Source organism: Sinohyriopsis cumingii, chromosome 15, assembly GCF_028554795.1.
Source record: "Sinohyriopsis cumingii isolate HCF-2022 chromosome 15, ASM2855479v2, whole genome shotgun sequence".
Lineage (NCBI taxonomy): Eukaryota > Metazoa > Mollusca > Bivalvia > Unionida > Unionidae > Sinohyriopsis > Sinohyriopsis cumingii.
In genome coordinates, this window is record NC_142975.1 from 37,045,159 (window position 1) to 37,068,338 (window position 23,180).

At 39.3% G+C, this 23,180-nt stretch overlaps 1 protein-coding gene across 2 annotated transcripts in view; it reads left to right on the forward strand.

Annotated features, from left to right (window-relative positions):
- The first annotated feature begins 209 nt into the window (after positions 1–209).
- Positions 210–23,180, forward strand: part of LOC149781621 (uncharacterized) — a 133,876-nt gene continuing 110,905 nt past the window's right edge. For both annotated transcript variants that reach the window (XM_089935666.1, XM_089935667.1), the window contains exon 1: positions 210–324. The gene's annotated coding sequence lies outside the window, so the exon portion shown is untranslated. The remainder of the gene's footprint in view (positions 325–23,180) is intronic.

Consider the following 23,180-nt stretch of genomic DNA (forward strand, 5'->3'; position numbering starts at 1 on the left):
AAGCACACAAGACATAAAAAAGTTGTAAGCTTTGATAAAAATAGCGTATGGTTAAAGCTACAGTAAGAAAACTGAATGTCGACGCAGTTTGCCGTCTCTCGGTACCTCTAACATTCTCTTCGAAAGTACATCTATGACAGAATTCCTCAATTTCACGCGTACTTAATGCGTTACTGTGAAAACAAACTCACGTTGCAAAACACATGTTGGAAGACTCCATCACGTACACAATCGACGAAGCCGAAGGAAGCGACAACTTGTTGGGATAAGAATTGATTCTGATCATGTTGTTGATTTAAAATTCGCCATAAATGGATACATATCGTAAGTTTTAAGTGTGCAATTGTTGGTAATTATATATTTTTGTAACATTTCTGAATTGTTATGACAGGAACGTGTTGGCTCTATCACATGTAACAACACTGGTTTTATCTAAAAATAGATTGTTTTCAATTGTAAGGGGGGTGGGGGGTGTTTACAAAAGTTTAAGCATATTTATAATTATTCGTGCTGAATGTAAATACTTCATTACGAATTGTTAAATATATATTTACCACACCCATAATTCTTTCCTTGTACAATTTGCGAAAATTAATAGTACAGGTCGTACGAAAACAGCGATTCAAAATACACTGGCTACGATATGCCTATCGTTACAACTTAATGGATTTTTCATCATTAAAAGTTATCTCAGTGGATGGGTGCTGCAGTTTATATATGTTGACATATTGGCCGTGTAACAGATTTATCATTTGTTCCTATGCTAATTGCTATTCTCATCCTTTACAAAATTTTATTTAAAAAAATACTTCTAAACAGAAATGTCAGTAGTTTCTAATCAGCTTGTTAGGCATATTCTGGCTGCACCATTTGATCAGGTGCAGGCTTCATCTTGTTTTAACCATGCCTTTTATTTCACACTGTATGCATGCTCTTAATAGATCAATTATCAATTTCATGTCTTCACTTAAATATTGGAAGGCATTATGCTGCTCAGTTCTTCAAAAGAGAAGAAATAATGTATATACCTCATGCCAAGATAGTCTTATCTTGAATAAAATTCAAGTATAGGAGTAGAGATGACTAACAACTCTTCACATTGTACTTCCGATAGATGCACAATAACTCATGAGCATGGACACTTATTTCTGTGAGCGAAAATGGAATTTTAGTTTAAAAATCCACTCCTACAAATTAACATTGTGAATATAACTTATTTGGTTTGGAATCTGCCCTAGCTTTTGCCAGTTCTGTGCTTAGAACAGAACTGTGCTAATTTAATTTATTGATGTTGTTTTATAAAATCAAAAACATACAGCAAAACTATCTTGGAACATTTAAAATTCACTTGGGCAGAACATCTTTTAAAAATCATGGTAGCACACTTGACAACCTGACTGACTGCTAAATCTGTTTATCATTAAAATGATATAATTGTGCACATTAGAAATTCCCTAATAAAATTCTCTTAAAAGTGATTAATAATCAGTAAGTCAAATTTTGTTGCAAAATGAAAAATCAAGTTATCAGATTCATGTAAATGAGACCAAAAACATGATTTAATCTCAACCTGACTTTGATTATGTCTCTTATTTGACTGTTTGCTCCTAAAACATAAGGAAACTTTTAAAAGTTTTAAATTAATATAGTTTTGTTGAATATGAAGTTTATGCCAAATATATTTCCTTGGTCTTTACAATTGTTCTCAATTTTCTTTTTCATTTGAACATTATTTGAAAAACTTTCATCTTATGCAAGTTTTGTTTCGTCGTATAATATTGCATAACAATGCATCATGCAAGTTGCGAGATCAAGAAATGTATCTTTCATGGTCCCATATTTTGCTCCAAACAAAAGATAATCATAATTTGAACAGAGCAGTAGTGCTTACTATAATGTACATGAACTGAATTGGGTGCCCCGAGTGGTCTAAAGCACACTCCGTTTTGGATCACTGCCATCTCAACTCTGTCTGCATGGGTCTGAGCCCAGGATTTGGCCAATGTGGGTATGTGGGAAAGCTTGCCAGTAGCTTCTCATGGGTTGGTGGTTCTTTCTGGGTACTTCCTCCACCATTAATACTGGCCGCCATGCATAGCCTATTGTGCGCTGAATATGGCGCTAAACCCCACAACAACAACAACACGTACTGAATTATGAAAGATCAATTGTATTTTCCTTACATCAACATTGAAGCACTAAGACAAAGGTGATCTTCATGATGTGGAGGGGTTTTAAAACAACTACAATTATTGTGATTTATTTGCTCCTGTTTGCATGTTGTGAGAAACAATTTGCTTATTGTATAGTAAATTGTAGTGTTGTAATATGGCAGTTTCTTAAAGGCTCTCATATTTCTTAAGGGCTCTCATATTTGTTTCATATCTTGGACTGAATGGTGGTGTAAGAATGATGGCTAAAGAGAACTGGATTATTTTGAGTAAATACAAGTTTTGGTTCTCTTCTTTGGGTAAACAATGCCAGAAAATAAACATGCCTGCTCCAGTGAGCATAACACATAGCATAAGCCAGCCCTGAACACTAGGTGATCAAAGCAGTTGGGATTATTACGCAGGGGTCATCTTGAGGAAGATTTTTCCACCAGCTAGCAATGCCTGCTCACATGGACATCAACTCGACCTGCAGAAAATTAAATGACCACTTCTATGAAATATAAATATTTTTTTTTAAAAAGTTGTTGAGGACTCTATTTAGCTTTCCAGTTCTTCTGTGGGTTTTTTCCTGAGCTTGCTTATAATTTTAACCCAGATTTATTGACACTTAGTAATTAATGCTTATTGATATAAAACTAGTTCAAGTTTTGAACAGCAGCAGAGGGGCTGTACAGACCGAAACTTTTTGCACAATAAACCCCTCCAGGAAACTATTCCTCGATAGAGGGCTTATTTCGACGAAATAAACCCTTCTATTCAGAATACAGGACAAAAAAAAATGTCCCCCGAAAACTCGAAGAGTTTCCAGGGACAAACTCGTTGAGTTTGCACTGACAACTTGGGTTACTTCAATAAATCTGAAACAGTTTCCGTGGCGGGGTCGTTATTGAAAAATCCATGGGTCGGGTCCATCCCCTCTGCTGCTCTGGGAAATGAGTTTCCAAGGAAAAACATTTTTATGTTAGCGGAATTAAATCATTGACAAATAAATAATGGCAAATATTGGAGAAGCACATACGACTAGATTAGCTCGAGAACGTCTCGAAGCAATTCAGAAATTTCTTCCTGTCCGTGATAGTGTCAGACAAAAATTACAACTAAGACAGCAAGCACGGGAAGGCTTTGCAGAGACTACGGAGGAATTATTTAAACCCGTGACCAAAGCTACTGAAAAATCCGCAGCTGTTACCAAAGAGGCTTTAATAGAGCAAAGGAAAATTTTACAGGATATTTCAGCTGGACTTAAACCCCCGCCTCCACCCGATGAAGTTGTTGTGTCAGTACCTGCTGGTAAGCGAGTAACAGGGAGAATTACTGACCCCGCCAAAAGATTTACGCCGGATTATATTGAACTTCTTAAAAATGTACCAGAAGAGAAATTACCTGAGACAATACTGTTAGGATTGATTAGAAGAGATGTGTCTTTAAACCCAGAACACGGTTCTATGACAGATGATAATTTTATCAAATATTCGTATCGTATACGTGAAAATAAAAAACAAATCAGCAGGGACGATACAAAATACGATAGACTTGTAGATGCTATACGTAAACTTGAAATTCCACCATCGCAACCTCAAGAAGAAAAATCACCGTTGCAACACACAGAACGACAACAATATCCTTCACGGCGAAGAGCAATAGATCCTGACCTAACTCCGTTAAGTGAATACGAGGCTGCATCTGAAGGAAGTCCGCGGGGCCAAAAATTCAAACAAACTAGGTCGCCGATAATTAGCTTAACAACATCTTCTGAAAGTTTGCCTCAAGACATTTTATCCCCAAGAATTGTACCATCAACAGGGGAGGGTTTAGGATCCGGTTTTATTGCCTGCCCTAATAATATCATCGATGATGTATCACGGTTGGAAGTTCTCATCGGAGGAAGACGTGCCGGAAACAATTCTCCGGAAATTATAAATGAAGCCGCAGATATCTGTCAGAGACTATTTCAGCGTGGCATCATGGATATCAGCATCTACCGGGGGCTCATTGATGAACTCGCAGACGGTTACCACAGCGACTAATAATTAAATTTGCTAGCAAATTCAGTTAGATAAACAATAATTAAATAAAATGATACTACACGATTCTTTTCGCAGACCAAGAAGTGTCAGAGTAGTAAACTCACGATTACCAGTATACGAGGTTGTTTACGGAGATGGAGTCGGTGATGTTGTTAGGGATTTAGTCACAAGAATCGCTCCGAAAGCTGGACCGTTAGCAAAACAATTCGCGATGAAAGCCGCTGATGTTGTCAAGGATAAAGCCATTGGCACTGTTGGTAGTCTTGCCGGGAAAGCATTTCAATCAATCAAGGATCGACTAGCACAGCTGATACGAAAAAAAAACCCAGTCGAGAGGTTGGTGCCAGTAAAACTACCATCCACTGAAGCTATGCCGGCAAATGTTAGTAGCGTAGTAAATAAGGCCGTAAATCAGAAATTAGCTGAGATCGCAACAGCAGGAATTACCTCCAAAGCGTTGCAAGATAGTGTAACTGCTAATTTGATAGCTGGTAGTGGTTTCCGGTGACGATAACATTTTAATTAGATCATCACAAATAATAATAATGTTTGCACGAAAATCCAATGACGCGTTTGATATGTCCAAACCAGTACTTAAAGATGATTCTGTACGTGATTTTCAATATTATTCTTATGAAGCACGTGATCCTAACCAACGCGGAAGAATTGAACTACAGGTCCAGGATACAAGTAGATACTTCTTGCCCGCTGAGGCCTTCATCGAAGTTGAAGGTAGGCTTTTAAAGAATGATAACACTAACTACGGAATCGGCGACCGAGTTGGATTTGTTAACAACGGCATCATGGCGTTATTTAAATCCGCTATTTACATGATAGATGGAAAAGAAATTGAAACAATTCATGATAACGTCGACGTTGCCACAACAATTCTCGGGTTGGCGAGATACTCGGATGATTACACCAGATCAGCCGGACCATCAATGATGTTTGCAAAGGATATAACCGACAGCCCCGAGAACAGGAATGTAACAATGAATAATGCCGGTGACGCAGTTGCATCGATGAACGAAAATTTTAATTTGGGTTTTGCAACACGTAGATCGATGTTAAGTGGAGATGAAGAGTTCTCAGGTGTGATTCCATTGTCTCACATCTTTGGATTCTGCAGAGATGTCCACAAGGTCATATTCGGTGCCAAACACACAGTTGTACTTGTGCGAAAACCTGATGATAATGACGCTATCTGGCGAGATGCTGCTGTTGCCCCTGGTCAGGTAATACTAACTAAACTGTGGTTGTGGATGCCAGTGTTGTCTCCGTCAATCACCGAAGAACAACGACTGTTGTCTTTCATGGACACGGGCGGTAAATCACTGCTATCCTGGAAAACAACAACCACAGACGTTATTCAGGGTGATAATGGTGGGTTGTTTACATGGCATATATCATCGCAACAAGGAGTATCAGCACCACGACATATTTTCATTGCATTTCAATACCGTGCTAGAACAGATAGCCAGGAAAGAAATCCAATGGTATTTGATACACTTGGAGTTTCTGAAGTTTCGTTGAGAATAAATGGGCATCAGGAGCCATCTGAGGATATATTAATAGATTTCGAACATCATCGTGTCGCACGCGCGTATCATCGTCTGATGTCATTTATGGGGCGCGACCTTAATGTAGACACTGGCCTGCAAATATCACAGCGAGACTTTATGAGTTTATATCCGATTTATTACTTTTCGCTGGAACATCTTGATCTGGTTAAACAATCTGTTGTCGACCTACATTTCCGAGCTCGTGTAGGTGTTCCTGCTGGTGGTTACAGAGCGATTGCTGTCATACTCTCCGATAAAGCAATGCTGCTTGAAGGTGTTGGCGGACGAATGAGGGTCATCGACGCTCCAATCGAGAATATGTAACGCAATTAAAATCAAACTTAGGATATAATGTCATACAGTCATGTTAATGTCACCTTGACTTCCGGTCAAACGAAGAAATTGCAATCAAAGAACGCAAGCACGTGCGGGACATCAATAACACTAAAACGAGATCAGATTACTGGTGGTCCAAACAAATTGTCGTTGACTAATACTCAGCTTAAACATTTTAATAAGGCACTAACAGCAAAAACCGGTGTCCGACTTGATTTCTCTGCTGCAGCTATCAAGGACATGACTAAAACCGGTGGAATATTTCCTCTTCTCGCAGCAATACCGGCGTTGATTGCCGCGGCAGCACCAGCCGTAGCAAAAGCCGCAGCACTCGGTGCAGTTGGAACTGCAGCTGGAATGGCACTAAAAAAGGCAACGGGAAAAGGATACAAGAAAAAAAAGGGACGCGGTCTAAGACTACCAGGAACTCCACCATCATGGTATCCAAAAAAATTCTAACGCCGTTGAGCAATTTTGATTTACTCGATGCTGTTAAAAAATTGCGTGTAAAACATTTCAGAGGCGTATTTATGCGAGATCAATTACCGCAACGACCGAATAATCCAGAAACTGGCATTATCAATCTCGACAACAAAGATGGTCCGGGAACTCACTGGGTTGCTTACGCGATCGATCCACGTGGAATTATCTATTTTGATTCGTACGGTTTAGCACCGCCAGTTGAGCTTCTCAAGTATGTCAGCAGATTTTCTAATGTTCCAGTGTGGCAGTCGACGTTACCAACACAAACATTAATTGATCCGCCCATTTGTGGGAGGGAGGTTTTAAATGTTCTTGATGCAATCTCAAGAAATCCAGCAACTCCTCCTCATAAAGTAGTGTATGAATATACCGCATCGAGAAATGCTAGCATTTGAAAAACAGCAATAAGAATAATGGTGGATATTTACGGAAGACCTTTCACACGAGGAGGTAAACCAAGCACAGATGCTGATCTCTCAAAATATGCGACCAAAGATGAAGTCGATAATCTTTTGAATATAGCTGGAGTTGACCCAGATGAAGTTGCTATTTTCCAAGACAGGCAAGGAAAACTAAGAACGAGCAACATTAAGTGGAATGATATAATTCGCAGAGTTCTTGGAGCTACCAAGGATAAATTCGTTGCATTTAGTGATGGCGGCCGGATCAAGGACTCGAATATATCAATCGCAAGCATCAAAGACAGTATTGATAAAGGTGTTGATAAATGTGTGAAAAAAGCCGGTGACACGATGACAGGCGAACTCAGCATGAGCGGCAACAAAATAACCGCGTTAGCGAATCCCGAATCCGACCAGGATGCGTCAAACAAACAATACGTGGACATCGTCAACGGTAAACTAAATACGCTGCGTGCAGAGCATGATGTTCACGTGGGCGCGTTTACAAGATTTCGAAGAAACTTCGTAAAAACTGATGAGGTCGTGGATAAGTTCTTTGGGACTCCTCCAGTCGTCGATGTAAAACTCGCTGATGTAAAGACCGACATTAACACGATCAAACAAACACAGCAGGATATCGTATCGGGTATTCCTGATATCGTTAACAAAACCAGTTTGATTAAAGTTCCCACTGGAGTTACTCCGGGGCATATCACCAACATCGTATTCACGGTATCATCGGGATTCGCAACATGGTCACGACAAAATAACACTATCAAATATACAGCAACAGCCACCGGTGTTTACAGGTTGTCTGTGTTTTCAGCCGCTAAATTTGAAATCTTCACAACATATCCTTGGAGACATTCCACCGATAAGTATTCCGGGGTTTGCACTGTAATACTAAACAGCGGAACCGAGGAAACATTTATGCTTGAAGCCGAGGACGATAGTTTAACAGCAACATCTTACTGGTTTTGTTTGGAATTCGTCGCTGCAACGCCTCAATTGGTTACCGCGTAATTGAATAATGTCAACGACGCCAGATGCTCAACAATATCGATACAATCAAGTCCGTGAGTGGCAATCTGAGTTAAAAACTGTCATCGAAGTAACTAGTCAAAAAGTAAAAAAATACAAGCGCCGCATAACAGTGCTGGATATTATGGTTTATTCAGTATCTGCCGTTGTTGCATCTGCTGGAGCAATACTATCAGCGGTCACTCCGGTAACTGCAGCAGTCGCCGCCACGATCTGTGTTTCCGCGGCCACAACAACAGCTGGAGTTTTCGGCATCATAGCAAAAAAAATATCATCATGTGCTAACACAAAATTACACGATTACACGACAAAATTAAATACAGCCACGACCGCATATCAGAAATTATCATCGCTGATATCATCATCGTTAGACGTGCAAAGTAGCGACGCTACGATATCAGATTCTGAATTCAAACTAATGTCAGATGCGTACAATGACTATTTGAAAACTAAACAAATAAATAATGTCAATAGAACTGCTTCAACAAATAGTTACAAACACAACACCGGTAAGGACCACAATGATCTCAGTGTCCTCGACGACACCAGAATTCGGTATTAATTTTCGAACTCCAATTCCAGTGAGTGAAATCGCGTTAGCAAAGCTCAGTGTGTATCACAGCTGGCCCAATGTTAGGTCGGCATCATTTGGTGGTCTGCAGCCAAATAATTCATTCGTGTTCGGGAAAAGCAAAGCCGACTCCGGCGAACAGGGTGAACTTGACTGGAATACAATTACACTTCCCACTGGGAGTTATCAGATCGAAGAAATCAATAATGAGATACAACGCCAAATAAAACGAATCACCGGCAAGGAAGCCAAAATATCTATAACAGCTCATGAACCAACGCTGTCTGCGGTCATTGAAATCTCAACGCCAGGATACGCCGTGGATATTTATAACAGCTCAATCCGAACATTATTAGGATGGCCAAAGGCCCCCGAGGTTAAACCTCGTCCACCAAAACCTGAAAAATCGGATTTTATGACCTATAAAGAAGCACTACACGACCTCGAGTACAATTATTATTTACTCCTTGCAGATCAATTACTAGCAAGAAAAAGTACTTTAATGCCCGATACTTGGAGTATAGAAGCTCCACGTGTTAAGGGGGGGCAGGAGCTCCGTGTTTACCGTCTAGATGATATAGAATCTGAATTATTTATTCCGATCAATCTAGTACATAAACAACAGCTACAACTCCTGCGAGTATATTTCCAAGATTATATTTCTGATTTAACAAGTCCGCGTGATAATATTATCACAACCATAGAAAAACTAAACAAACTCGCATCGGCCATGGAAACTATAAATCTAAGAATAATTCAGGCTTTACTGGATCTTAAAGACTATATCGATGATAATTATAGACAGATAGCCAGAGCAGATTTTGCAATTAAATATGGTATTCAAGTGAATGATATTTCAGATTTTAAATTTCCTGGATATAACGTGCCCGAGCTGAGAAAATCAGTCTCTGATCTCATCGATCAATCTTTCGAAGATATTCTTGCCGCGTACGAACGAATAAAACCACAACCTGTTATTCTCAAGCACGACAACAGTACAGCATCCGATGGCAGACACATCTCACCCGGGATCGTAAATATCACAGATGTTATTGCGGTCAATCTTGTATGTGACGTCATCGATGGCAGTTACAGCGCATCAGATACTACGACGGCACAACAGGGGTTTATCCTGTATACGTTCACACCAAGAGACCCCCCTGGTTTTCTGATTGTGCAAGAACCAATCAATCCGGTCTATCTACGGTGTCATAACCCGTGGTTGTCAACGATAAATTTCAAACTCACCGACCAGAGGGGGAATTTGTTGGACCTGCGTGACGAGACTGTTAGTATAAACTTACTGGTGAAGTCCTAAGTCAAGGGATCCATAATATTTATAATAGTTTTTTTTTTTGCACTGATCCATTTTCGTCATTTTATCGTGCAAATACCCTATCAAAACCAGCATAAGTTATCGTTGAAAGTGCTAGCACGCATTTAAAAAAAAACGGTTGTGTATAATGTATCAACCCGAGTACATTCATGCACGAGTTCATATTCATGATAAGCAAATTCTTTACGAGGCAATAAAAACCGCATTTCAAATACAGACATTCCCAGAACAGTATTTCCCCGTTAAAATAGTTATTGACGTGTATGGTGACGAAGACTTCTTGTTAACTCCGTCACAATTAACAGAGCTACAGCAAAATCATATGATCATAGTTTGGTGTCAACGAGAACAGATTATGAACTATTCTCATTCCTGTATTGATGTTGAAACGCTTAAGCAAATCCTGAAAATCTGAAAGCGCCCTTCACTTGAGAAACTCTTTGAGTTTCCAAGGGCAAAAAAAATAATACACTTTTTTTTTTTACCCGTGGAAATGTGCTTTACACTCCAAGCGGGGGGGGGGGGGCGCTAGCGTTCTCAGGTTCTACTTTCACTTTGTGCTGTGAGTCACACGCTATGCGGTTTATACTTCCTTGTCGGCCTCGTAGTCAGAAACACTAGTATTTTTGTCAGAAATGCAAGGCATTTCCGTGTCTAGATTCTTTATATAACCTTTTAACCGTCTCACCCTGGTGCTAATTAATTTTCGAGTCTCATACTCTTGTGACAATCCAAGACGAATCTTCTCAACTGCACGGCACAGTGGAATAAATTCAGATACCTGATTTTCAGTTATCCCAGCAAGTGATCTGTAAACACGATCTTGCAAACCCTTAATGAACCTATAACGAGCAGGGAGATTGTTCTTCCCCAAGCGTGATAGCTCATTCAAGGATTCAAAATCTGACATAATTGTTTCAGTGTCTAGTAAAATATTAAAACCTCGCTGTTGTAATTCTTTAATTTCAACAAGTATGGTATTTATATTTTCGTGATTCATATTATTATATATTTTTATATTTTTAATAGAAACACTTTGCATGAGAAACGCTAGCTTTCCAAAACAAAACGAGACAGTCGGAAACATTTATCCCCTGCAAGGGCCTAGATCGTCAAATAACGTTCTAGAACCCCACGAGGACTGCTTCCGACATGACAATACAACATGTAACACGAAACACTTTATCCCCTGCAAGAGCCTCTAGATCGTCAAATAACGTTCTATAGGCTCAAGAGGACGTGTTTAGTGAATTGACAAGGACAAACATATAACACGTAACTTATCCTAAGGACGGACCCCTCTGACTGCCAAGTGACTCAGAGGCACATTTATTTACAAGACGAGACAGCCCTGGCTTCTAGGATCGAGTTCTCTAGCAGGCCCGGCAAACATTTATTTGACAACACAAACAACCTTTACCTCTGATTCGAGTATCACAGCAAGCAAAGGTACAATGAACATGTAATCTTATCCTAAGAGACGGTACAGAACAGACAACCTTTACCTCTGATTCGAGTATCACAGCAAGCAAAGGTACAATGAACATGTAATCTTATCCTAAGAGACGGTACAGAACAGACAACCTTTAACCTCTGATTCGAGTATGACAGCAAGTAAAGGCACAATGAACATGTAATCTTATCCTAACTTATCCTATGACGACACAAACATACACAGGTGGGTCATTTTCTACGGTCAGCAGCAGAGCAAAACCATCCATTGAATCGACCATTGGATGGTGCACAAAAGACACCCGCCATTGGCGGATTAAATTTATGGTTTTGCTTGCGCGTGCTGACTTTCGATCGACCCAAAGGTCTTAGGGAGCGATTTCGTATATAACCCAACTGTTACTTGCGAGTTGGAAATTCGCTCTAGCAGTGGGCGGGACTTGTTTAAAATATTTTAATTGTATGTTTTCTTAAGCGCGGTCATATAACAAGCACAGAAGAGCAAAACAGTCGGATATATTCAGTAAAACGAGGATATTGTTTGTAAAAAAATATATATTCTACGGTAAATAAATGATTACATGTTATGAACTCGATAAAATATTTTATCAAGGTGGCTTTCTTAGGGGGAGCAAATCCTCTGACCAGCAACGACAACTCTGCAAAGCGTTACACACTCTCGGAGGAGTTATCGTCGTTTGTGTCAACGATAAGAGTTATATAACAGAATGAAATCTTCTGTTTGAGCTTCTTTGAAAATGCTGTTTTGTAGATCCCATCTGCGACATGCTGTACAGAAGGTGGACAAATACCGAAATACCTACCGGCTGCGCTCATTGATTGAAATATTATTTCTTCACGAGTCTCAACATTCACAGATTTCACTGCTCTTCTTATAGCTGTTTTACATTTAACTCTTCCTCGTATGGTATTCTTGCTCTGAGTGATCGCTTGAAGGTTTTCAATACTGTTATCAAGTCTGTTCCCGTTAATATGATCAATGACAAGGCCTCATAGACGAAACGATGACATAAATACCTCCCTTTCCTAACAGTAAATCTTAAATAACCAGCATTATCAACTGTACCAACTTGTTTCCTCAGCCTGTAGTTTCTCACTATGCCATCTCGGTTTGCCTCATAATTTGGAATAGTTGGATGTCGGACGAATTCTTGATTCATTATACTATAAGCAAATCATTGTCTAATTCATAATTTGTCTGAAAACTTATTTATGTAATCACGCTCGCATTTGAGAGCGTTATCACAGTCTGGATTTTTTTTATCATAATACCGTTTTAGTTCTCGATAGTGTTTTCCACCACACGCTGAACATAATTGCGTTTTTCCTCGTACTCCAATGCCGCATCTGATACACGGTATCGGTCCTAGACTCCCACCGCGGACCTGTTGAGCATGTTGTCCACAGTATTCGCCTCTGCAGGGTTTGCTACACGGCGCTGATGAATTTAGTTTGATCCACTTGCATTGGTTCATCATATAATATATTTGTCTATTTAAATATTTGTCTTAATTATAATAATGGGTTTTGAAAGACTATCCAGAATAAAACCCATATCAGGTTCTAGATTCGATCTTGACCGGTTAACCACTGATCCACGACGAAGAGAGTTAGCAGAGGTAATTGGTGTTATCAAGAATGCCAAAGAAGAGTTTCGTCGTGATGGTGCCGCACACACGTGGTCTTCGTATAAAATTATCCTCGGAAACGCGAGCATTTCTCGTGACCGTATCATTGATGCTACCATGAACGATACAATCGCGCGTAACATAATTGGGTATCTCGACGATAGAAGATATTTCGTACAGATAAAATTTATTGTTGGAGTCGGCGAGGGAACGTGGATTATCAGAGACAAACTAGACCCTGTTCTTGATGCCAGAGGCGTTCGTGGAAAAACCGTTCTGTTAAGTAAAGACTCAAAACCGGGAGTACTTGTTGGGATTGATATACCATATTATGCCAGAGCGTATCCTGTGACCGCAGTTGTTTATGGAATTTATCCGATGAAGAAACCACGCGTTGATAAACTCAAACCGATGAAGGTGTCGGTGTTGAATTGTGTAGCTGAGCGAGTAATGGAACATTTTAAAAATGCAATGCGAGGAAACGGCCTAACACCGCTAAGACAAACTAAAATAACAGCGTGGGCGACACGAGTAGCGGATAAAGGAGCGTCAATAAATGATGTTGCTGAGCTAGAGCGATTACTAAAATTTCCTATAACGGTTTCATCGTTAACCGGTGAGGTATTGTATGAGTGTAAATACAATTCCCGTGGAACACCAATAACTATTATCGATCATAACAGTCACGCCTGGACTGACTCGGTTAGGATATTTCCGCAAGACCGTGTTGTGAAGTATTATCCGGAATTGCAAAGCAATTCTGGGAGCATGTTTGATTTTATTTATCAGATAAGTAAAACCGATCCAGTGTCTGTGTGGTTATTCAGAAGTAGCGAAGATGGAGAATATGATCAGTTTGTGAGACCCAACGGGGAAATATACAGAACAATGGCGTTACAGCAGGAAATGAAAAAACTCGCAGAAAAATATCATGCTGGCAACACTGATACGTTACTGACACACTGTTTTACTGTCCCGGGTGTTGTCGCGCATGTAGCCCGGGAACGAAATTCATGGAGACCAACTCCGAAAAGTTTTCTTGCTGATATCCAGCAGAGCTGTGTCGAATACGGACACGGCGGTTTGTGGAATACTCAGTATGATCACCGCGGTATGATATCCGTGGACATGACGGCGTGTTATCCAGGAAGTTTCCTTGGGCGTGGAGAATGCAGCGAATATTTTAAACGGTTTGGCCACGCTGGCAATACCATGACAAGAGTAGCTGTCAACGGTGTTTTACCCGATTTTGACTTGACCGGATTTGCTTGTGTGTCGTCGTTTAAATTCGCTAAGGATTTACATCCTGTGTGTTATGTTTGGTTTGGCAGACATTTCGTTGAGAAGCGATGGGCACCGATAGTGTTATTGCGATACATGCTTGACAGTCGAATACTGTTGTCGCTGACGGTCAGCGAAGCGATTATATGTTATTGTCGTCAAACCGAAGTTTGGTTGCCAACTCCAACGCCGGTTACGTTAGAAGAAGTCATCGAAGATTGGTCACGAGAATATCCAGAAACTTCTATCGACGCTATCATCAAGAAAGCTCCTGAAGTACTTAAAAGCAAACTCAGAAATGATGAAAGCACAGCAAAAGATCTAGGACGAAGAATAATAGGGAAATTCACTCAAGGTGGAGCGTATGATCATAAACAACATCACAGTCGATTAATCATGGACAAGACTGAATTGGATCTTATTGTCGCTGATGCAGCCACGAACAACATGTTCTGTAACCGCAAAGATGTGTTTCTGTCAAACGGGGAAAAACTAGGGACTGTTTTTAGTTATATTGACGGAGAATCATCTCAGTACATACATTTGAGATCTTCGATGCTGGCTTATGTATCCATAAATTTGTTGTCGATGATCAATAGATTCCCTGTTGCCGCAGTGAGAGTTGCAACGGATTCATTTTATATTGATAAAAAACACTCAGCGCTGTTGGATAATGTTATATCGGATGATCCATCGTGGGGCTCGTGGAGAATAAAGAATGAAATGTTACACGGATATTGTAAATCGGCTGATGTTGAAATCGAGGATGAGTATCGCAGCGCAGAAATATCTTCGATGGTTTCGTCGGGGGCAACTTCGTTGTTGCCGCCGGTGCACGATCCTGTTACAAGACACAAAACAGTTTATCTGAACGGTCCTGGTGGTTCTGGTAAAACAACTCGAGCGATTGAATTATTTAGAAACTCTGACATGATTGTGCTAACACCCACACACAGACTTGCCAGGGAGATGAGACAACGGGATGTTAACGCGTGCACGTATCACAGTTTTTTCAAATACAGCGGCGGCACGTGGACACCTGAACGAATGGGAACGAAATATATTTCCGAGAAAATCATCTGGGATGAGATAGACACTGTGCCGTTGGATACATTAAAACAGTTTCTGGATTGGCTGCTAAAGAAAAATACCGCAGTGGTGATGTGCGGCGATCATGGTCAACCACCCCCATTTACAGGTGAATCTCCACACGAGTGGCTGAAAACTTTTGTAGATTATTATGAGGAAATAACTAACGATGTTAGAGCACTCGATGAAACGCTGAAAGAGTTTAAGGCACTGATCAGGCTACAAACCAATAAAGTCCAGTGTGAGATAATGCGTGAAATAATTCCAGAGACTTCGCTGAGCGACTTTTGGGAAACGTGGAAACCAGGTGATTTAATTGTGGCAAGTAGAAAGATAGTCAGGGACACACTTCAGCAGCGGTTATTTCAGTTACATCAGAAGAAATTTCCCATGTTGCCAGTGCCGTTGTGTTATAGACCAGCTGATACGCGATTGCAGAATATTGATGTTGATATTCCAGGGCGCCTGACTGCGTCGGGTCCGGAGAAACAGAATTTAGTATTAAATGATATTGTCACAGTTGATGTTGATGCTGTTGAACAGGCACTGAAAATGAGCAAATCCCCGTGGACGCTAGGATACGCTATGACCATCCACAGTTCGCAGGGACTAACTATTTCAGATACAACAGTTTGGATTGTTGATGATCGCATCGAGTGGTCAAATTTAGTTTATTTAGCCGTGTCAAGAGTAAGAAGGATAGGTCAGTTACGAAGAATTGTATTAGATGATGTTGTCAACGACAGCTCAATCGACACAATAAGAAAGAAATTAGCCGGTTACAAACAGAGCGACAAAAAAAATGGTAGAGAGTTTGATCCCAAACAAAGTTTGGATGTTGAATTTGTAATACAATTACAACAACAGCAGAATAATCACTGTGCGAGTTGTAATTGTTTATTGCTGTGGCAGTATTCGAAAAACGACCCAAGGCAATTCACCGTAGATAGAATAGATAGCAGTCGCGGTCATACACGTGAAAATGTGATGTTGACCTGTCTTGAGTGTAACCGACGCAGAGGTGTTGCTGCAGTTATTTAAATGATTGAATCACTTCAGTGCGGATCACTTTAGTGATCGGGGTGGTAATTGTGTATCCTCGGGAATCACCTGAAGTTGCTCGCGTTTAAATCCGCGTTGAGGAGCAGTCGAATCTAATCTGTAGATTGCGTTTCTCCCAGTTGATCTGGTTATGCTGGATATCTTATGTGTAGTAACACTCCATGTGGGATCGGTTGCTCTTTTTTTTCCTCCTTCTAGTTCGCCTGGTTCGTATAAATACCTAACGGTGACATTACCCAGCAGTGGGGACGCTAGCGTCCCTGGCTGCGTTGAAACATTTTGTTGCTGTTGTCCGCGTTCACTGACGCGGGGTATATATTTTTTTGTGATTGCATTTACAGGTCTCATGTTTGTTGTTCTGGTAATTTCATTATTCAGTGCGGCTATCACGTTTGGCAGTCTTGCAACCCATTCACGAGATCTCGTATCGTAAATGAATTCCCTCGCGTACTGGTATCCGAATAATCTCTCAGCGAGTGTTCTATTAAATCGCTCAACAATTGCCTGATCCCGATGAATTTCAGTATGTCCTCGTCGTATGGTAACGTTATGCTGCTTTGTCAGTGATGACACCGCGCCCTGAAATTCCTTGCCAGGATCAACTTGTAATAATCGTGGCCAGTTTAGAGGTCCTCGTTGATAAATTCGTTTAAACGCAGAGGCGACTTCGGACGCTGTTTTAGTCGCTAACGGTTCTGCTTCTTTGTATCTACTGGCAACATCAACTACTGTTAGCGTGTATTTGTATATTTTTCTACGGACAGTATCATGAGGCAGGAATAGTATGTCAGCCTGATGAACTTCATTGGGCACACTAACATCAAAATGTGCAAAGTTGATTTGTCGAGGTGGTGGTAAGTAGATTTGCCATATTGCTTGTTTTGATAGCCAATTTTTGGCAACCTCGCGTGTTACTGATGCCGCGTTGGCGAGTTTATTAATTGCTGAGTTACCTCTCCAGTATCCGATTGGGGAATAATAAATCGCTTGCATTTTTATTTAATTATCCAGCGCCTAATACTAATTTAGATTTCATCGCTGATCTTACTAACCAATTAGCGAGTGACTCCTTAAGTGATTTATTTTTTATGGCGCTTAGTGCATGAATTAATTTCACATCCGCGATATGCCTGTCTTGTAGATCTTTACTTCGATAAGCAACATCATGTATGTGACACGCTGCGTCGATAGCGTTTATCGGATACTCTCCCGGTTTTGGTTTAGATTGTTCATCAAGTCTGATATCTAGTCGGGTCCCTGGACCGCAGTAATTGTATCCTGGGAGATGTTTTTCTCCGGGATACTTTGCCCAGGGAGTTCCGGGGAGCTTTCCAAGTTTGGCTGCAATGTCACCTCCGCTAAATTCTCGCTTTTTTTTTGAAATCTAAATTTTTTTGTGCCACATCGCGTACACTTACCAGAAAGTGCTTGTCTGTTATTTTTTGTTGTAATGGTTGTTAGATCATTCGTAGGGGTTCGTGCCTTACACTTCACACAATATAGATCCATAATTATTATTCTTTATATACAAATGGAAATTACAGATTTTTCTGCGACAAAAAAGAAAGAGCCAGTTAAGCATAATTCAGTGCTACCAAACTCTATCCGCGCGATTATAATTGGGCCATCCGGTTCAGGTAAAACACAGCTGTTGCTGAACTTGATAATGAAGTGGATGAAATGGGATAAACTGTATTTGATAGCTCCATCTGTAGATGATCAACGATGCTATAACGTTATAAAAGATTTTAATGAGAGTGCAAGCGCGCTGAGTAAAGACGGTGAGGATGTTGTTGAATTTATCACTGATATCGAAGAAGCCCCCAGCGTCGAGGATCTTGATGAATCAATTAACAACCTAGTAGTGTATGATGATGTTATGTTGGACAAGCAAAAAAATCCCGCAAGAATATTTTCCCGGGGACGTCACAAAAACACTGATGTGATTTATGTTACTCAGCGTTATACACAAATTCCTAAAGTAATCAGGGATAATTGTAATCTTCTTGCGATATTCAATGGAGTTGATACACATACACTGAGAAATATTCATCAAACCTGGTGTGGTGGCGATATGGATTTAAATAAATTTAAAAATTTCTTCAGTCATGCTCAAAGAAAACCTCACGGATTTGTGACAATAAATTTACACGATCCCAGAACAAGATACCGTATTGGACTTGATACACTATTTGCAACATAAAAATGTTTTTCCTTGGAAACTCATTTCCCAGAGCAGCAGAGGGGATGGACCCGACCCATGGATTTTTCAATAACGACCCCGCCACGGAAACTGTTTCAGATTTATTGAAGTAACCCAAGTTGTCAGTGCAAACTCAACGAGTTTGTCCCTGGAAACTCTTCGAGTTTTCGGGGGACATTTTTTTTTGTCCTGTATTCTGAATAGAAGGGTTTATTTCGTCGAAATAAGCCCTCTATCGAGGAATAGTTTCCTGGAGGGGTTTATTGTGCAAAAAGTTTCGGTCTGTACAGCCCCTCTGCTGCTTGAACCAATGCAAACATTTATTATGTATTTCTGTTGGTTAAAAACTTGGTGGAAGATATAGCCTGGTACACAAGCTCTTGACACTACCATTTGTCATCTTGTGCAACATACCAAATAACCAGATACAGTATATAAGATGCAATAATTCAGATGTTAAACAAAACAATGTAATGCACTTGGCATCAAAAATTATTGCCATATTAAACTTACCGTATATACTCGTGTATAAGCATAATAATTTGGGGGGAATTAAAGGCCTGTAAGAAGTGGAGAGGGTTGGCTTATCCGTGTGCCAATGTCTAAACTTGACAGTTTTTAGGTCATTTTGTTGACTACTCTAAGGCTGTAAATCTTGGGCGACAACAAAATAATTTTTCTTAAGACATAGGCATGTAAATAATAATAAAAACATTATGTGACCCGACAATTATTAAACTGTTATAAGGTGCTATGATTGATTTTGTTATTATTTTGCATGTGCGTATTTTCTGATTTCTCCAAAACAAAATTAAATAAAGATAAATACAGACTTCATAATTCGCGAGCCGGTTGAGTTTACCTGGGAGACCAGGCTAAGCTATAATGTACAGTACTTACACAGTGCAATACATGCATAGCGTCACTTAATTCTTATTTATTCCCAAATATATTAGATGCAGATTTTGCTTTATTCATTGTTTCGACCAAATTGCTATCGTCCAGATAACATTGCAGCTAGTTTATTGTGGGTAGGTGGTTCTTTCCGGGGTTTTCCTGGGTTCTTCCTCCACCATTTATTCTGGCCACCATGTACAGCCTATCTTGTGCTGAAAAATGGCCTTAAATCCTATAACAACATTTCAGCTAGTCCTTAATAGCTGTTTCATTTACGTTGAATCATGCGCTCACGAGCTACTCATTTTCAATGAAATAAGCGATCCTTCAAATTGAGGTAATATTTTGAAAAGGTACAGACATTTAATTGTACAAGGCACATAACCAGCATAATTTACATGTTCTTGAAGAGTGATAATACTAAAGGCTAAAATTCTCATATAGATCAATTTTAGTCGTGTGTTTTGGCTGAACAAACATCATAACTTTATACACAATGGAAAGCTTGATGTTTCGGCATCTCTGTAGCTACGATGTCATAGCCTCAACTTGATTTGTTGTTGCCTGTCCACGAGGTAGGAGTAAGGGTACTAATATTAGTACTAGCATCTCCGTTGTTGATAGTCAGAAAATGTCTTTCATTTTGCGACAGCAGTGCAGGCTATTTAATCATTAAAACCCTGAAACTGGCTCATATTAAGAAAGCATTTTGACTGGTAACTATACCAGTACATTGATGTGTAATTGCCTTTTATTCCATAATATTAGCATGATTACCGTAGTTTTGTAAAATGTGGTGTAAGGCATACCTATGAACTTTTCAAAAGCCAAGTAGGGAGACTAAATTTAAACAAAAATAGAGATTGGAACCTAAAATCGTAAGGTTTCTCGTGGCATTTTTAAAGCCTTTTTTCCACTAAATATTGATCGATCTTCTTGGTCCAATATGTGTGAAATTCGCAAAAAGACTTGCCGTTTCTTCCTGTGACGTGTTCTATTTTCCCCCCAGGACATGCCCTATTTTCATATTCTGGTCAGCTGTGGCCAAACTGCGCAATAGATAAAGATTAGTCTTAAATAAACAAGAAAGAAAGCCAGCGCGACAAATTAAAAGTTAATCCTTATCGATGCAACTATTTCATGAAAATGACTGGCCCTCCGTAGTAATTCAAAGCAATTACACTTTACACTATAGTGTAATATGCATGCACAAGGAATCGATTGGCCAAAAATAAAGGATTCCCAATTTTGTTGAACTAAAGGTACACAAATTGACAGCCCCATGGTGCCGCACATGTGGCAACTATTTTCCCTTCATTGTATATCCGACCTTATTCCCTTATTGTCAACTTGCAAAGCATTTAGTATTGTTTGCTATAAAACATATATTCTGAATCAGTTTTTTGAGGACACATTTGCAGCATCGTATGCATTTTCATTCCATCTTTTTATTTAAGGTAATTAACATTGGTATATACGGTATAAAAATGCCAGGTGTTAACTCGTGTAAGTTTCTTTCATTGGAATGGTGCTATAGCTTATGGAGTTAAAGCATCCTTGGGATGTTAATTAATTGTGGATGATTTTATTGTTGTGGTTTTTAAATTTTGTCCTGTTTTTTTTTATTGTTTTAGAGGTAAAAAAAATCATTAATTTTCGTGAATAATGTTTAAACTTAACATTCTATTTAATGAAGAAGCGAATTGTTTATAGTGAAGCAATTATTTCATTGCAGCAATAATTCATAGGTGATACAACAGAACATGTAGGACTTTTCTTGTTTACAAGAAATGAAAATTGAAGACATAATGTAATAATCGGGAATTCTCATTAAAAATCGGAAAATTATGAAATCATGAGGTAGACGTGGAGCAACATGAAAAATCGGGATCAATCTACAACTCAGCTTTTACGGTATTAGCATAATTTTCTAAGCATTATTTTTGAAACTTCATTATTGCATTATGGAGATATCATTAAAGTTTAACACAGTTGTGACCATGATTCCACTCCAAGGGATGTACATAATTCAGCGCATACTCCAACCTACATGTACATGCCGCATGATGCGGTGGTGCCATTATATAAATACGTTCAGTAGCCTAATTGCAAGCAAGCGTTGAATCGAACCCTATTTGTGTTTGTTGTGTTGTCACACTGGGATTACATTTTAATGAGTTAGGTATTGATAATTTCAAAGCAAAGTAAAAACGTAATTACTGGTGCACTGATATAAAATGTCCAATGCAATAAATGCATAAACAACAATAATAGAGTCAGAAGGGAGAGGTAGTGTTGCAGCAACTTGCAATTGGTAATTCTTGTTATCGTTCAATCAAATTATGCACAAATCTAAATTAGGCAGAAACAATAAGAAAACAGAACATTAAATAAATTACTTTTCAAACAAGTTTATACCATTTCTTTTTAATAATCACGCACGTGAACATCGAGATAAGTATACGTGTAAGTTTTTTTTTAAAGATTGTCTAAATAAATGCATTTCGAACTTACCCCTTTCATCTTGAGATGTCTCAGAGTTATGAGTAGGCATATTTGTGGGTCATGCACTTTTTCGTGTTGTACATGTTCGGGTCATGCACTTTTTCGTGTTATACATGTTCGGTTTGGTGGTTGGCTTATACGCAAATGGGCTTATAAGTGAGTATATATGGTAATGTTTTATTAGAATTTATTTAATATTGAATTGGAATGTAGCTATTAGTATAAACTGGTCATCATCAAGACCAGCAGGCCACTGGCTGGTGAGCCAGCAGCTAAATTGACTCCTGCACATGACACAGATGGGGATCAGGTCTTTAGCAAACATTAACACTCATCATAAATAACAACTAGCAGACCCACATGTTGAAAATACAAAATTGATTTTTCATCCTAGCATTCAGACTCATTATAAACCATGACAATCAAAGTCTGGCTGCTCTGCATACGTGACACCTGGTGCCAGGAGATGAAATTTAATCGTCTGGCTGCCAGGCAATGGATTTTTCTGCATGTGTGTCTGTGTGTGTACACATAAAACACAAACCATGCCTCTGCTATAAAGATATAAAATAAACATATATTTTCATAGTTGTTATACATAGAAGCTCGTCCAACAATTTAGTTGACCCCAAAATACATGATTGAGGAGCACTTCCTGATCATGTCTTACTTTGTAGGACTGACAGAATCCCCATACCTGTTATCACTGTTTTTGCTGAGATGTGAAGGGAACAGTTTATGTAACTCTTTCTCCCAAAATTGATAAAGATTTTTTAACTTTAGTTGGTCTTGAGCGTGTTGTAACAGTGGCTGATTACAGTGCATCTTGGTGTAGGGTCATACTAAGTTCTTGTAAAAATTTCTCACTGTCGACAACTCCCAAGTTTTTGCCTTTTTGGATCTGTGGATTATTCTTCAGATTTGCTGTGATGTATTTTAACCAAACTTTTAAGTTCAAATAACAGGCTGATATTTTGCCTTTTCTCTTTTTCATCTTTGTTTTCTTCCAGTATGGGTTTAGTTTTCTAGGAAAGTACAACTGCCCCATGTGAATTGTGTTTATAAAACATAGATCTCACCTGAGTGAGCCACATGCTATGTTGTTGTAGAG